Raw genomic sequence first — 2175 nt, forward strand, 5'->3', positions numbered from 1 at the left:
ACCACCTGCTCCCCCACTAGTCCCTGCACCATCCGATCTATCTCTCCGTGGAGGCCCCATCAAACCCCCACTAGCTCCTGCGCCACCTGACCTATCTCTCCGTAGAGGACCCATCACACCCCCATTTCTCTGCATCCTCTGAGACCGCTCTAACCTGGTCTACAGCATCTGTGAATAACTCATTACTCGCTGACTAGCTGGCACCACCTGCTCATATAAACCCCTCTAATACTCTATCTCGGCCTGTGCTCGCCGGACCTCCCTCACCAAAGCCTCCACAACTGGCCCCTGTCCTGGTGCTCCCTCCAATGCCCGCACTCTCTCCTACAACTGGGTCACTCTCTCCACTGCACCATCCCTCTCCTGTAGCACTACAGTCAGCTATGACTCTCGTGCAAATAGCTGCACATCTCTAGCTGCAACCTCCACCTCCAGATCCTCCACCCATGTCTCAGCTGTTGTAAGTCGAGTCTGCAAATGTAATATCATATGATCTCGAAGATCACCACCCCCTGTCGCTCCCTCCCTTATATCCATAGGTGCCTCACCTGTAGCTCCCACTCTAGTGGCTCCCTCCCCTCTATCCATCAGTACCTCTCTCTCCCCCATACCTCTCCCACCCAGTCTAACTCCTCCCTGTATCAGAGATCCTTGTGATATCCACAATGGAAAACTGCCTCCCCCTCTCCACTGCACCCAACCACCACTGCCACCTCCACCTCCGAATCCACCACCCCCACCATCCCCTCCTCCATCACCACCTCCTCCACCTCCACCATCCCCTTCTCCTCCTCCATCACCACCATCCCCTCTCCCTAGTCCATCTACTATCGATCCTCGACCTCCTCTCCTCCTCCATCTCCTTCCCCTCTCCTCCTCAAAATTGGGAATTGGCTCTGCCGGATCTGATATCCGAAGTATCAGATGAGCCACCATATATTGCGTATACTCCTTCGACACCCCTGCACCTACCACCCTCGACCGTATATCCCATGGCCTCGCCTATAGCATCAAAAACTCTACCAAAGCCTGATCATAGGGTAGTACTGGCCTCCATGCATACCTCTCTCGTACCACCCTGGCATACTCCCCTGATCCCCTAGGCAATCCCTGCTGCCGTCCAAACTGTCTCATAACTCGGCTCGACAACTATCTCTCCACATGGTAGGCTGTCCTCCCAATGAGGAATCAGGTCATGAATACATACGACAGCGCCTCCGCATCATCCTCCCAGGGCTCGCACTTAATATAAGGTCTCCAAATAACTGCATCCAAATCATCTAGTGCCCGCCGCCACCACTCTAACTTCTCCAGGTGGGGCTGACTCATCATATCGCTATACATATACATATATGGTTGGTCGATTGCCCAAAATCTCAGACTCACTGGTCGGGTAATTGGTAGGTGCTTCCACGCCCAAATATACAGTAGTGTCACTCCCACTGCCAATGAGCCCCTCCCGCGGTATACTACCTCATGAAGCTCCTGATATAGGTGCGCTAACACACATGATCCCCATGCAAACTGGGTCCCCTCTATAATCATCTGCTCAATAACCTGCCCCCAACCAACGGCTAGACCATGTGATCACCTATTCAGACACAGTAGCCCCCCAACGATCCTTGACAACACTACTGGTAATGGCTCGCACAATGCGACAATATCCTCCCAGGCTATAGTGCCATCATCAATATACACGTCCTCCTCAAAGAATCTCTGCACCGATAGGGTACCCCACGCTTTGTCATATGTCACCAGCTCACCTCGAATAGGTATATGCAGGATGCACCATACATCCTCTAGTGTCATAGTCATCTCCCCCTGCGCCAAGTGAAACGTACATGTCTCACTATGCCAACGCTCTGCCAATGCTGTCATCAAACCATGATTCATCCGAATCATAAGCATATGCATCACATCATACAGCCCAGTCACTGCAATTTAATCCACCTCGACCTTTGTCAGTCGATCACGCAGCCCCTGTGTCGCAGGATGTCTCTCGCACAACTGTAAGACGCGTAGATCCTCCTACACACGTACAATCAACCATCATTATAAATTGTTTTGTTTCAAACTTTCTTAAGTTTAAACCTAGACTATCAACCGATACTTTGATCAAGTATCTTTGGGTCTCAATAGGTAAACAATCATTACACACTTAGACTTCAACAGACA

This window comes from Cryptomeria japonica, chromosome 9 (assembly GCF_030272615.1).
Source record: "Cryptomeria japonica chromosome 9, Sugi_1.0, whole genome shotgun sequence".
NCBI classification, from domain to species: domain Eukaryota; kingdom Viridiplantae; phylum Streptophyta; class Pinopsida; order Cupressales; family Cupressaceae; genus Cryptomeria; species Cryptomeria japonica.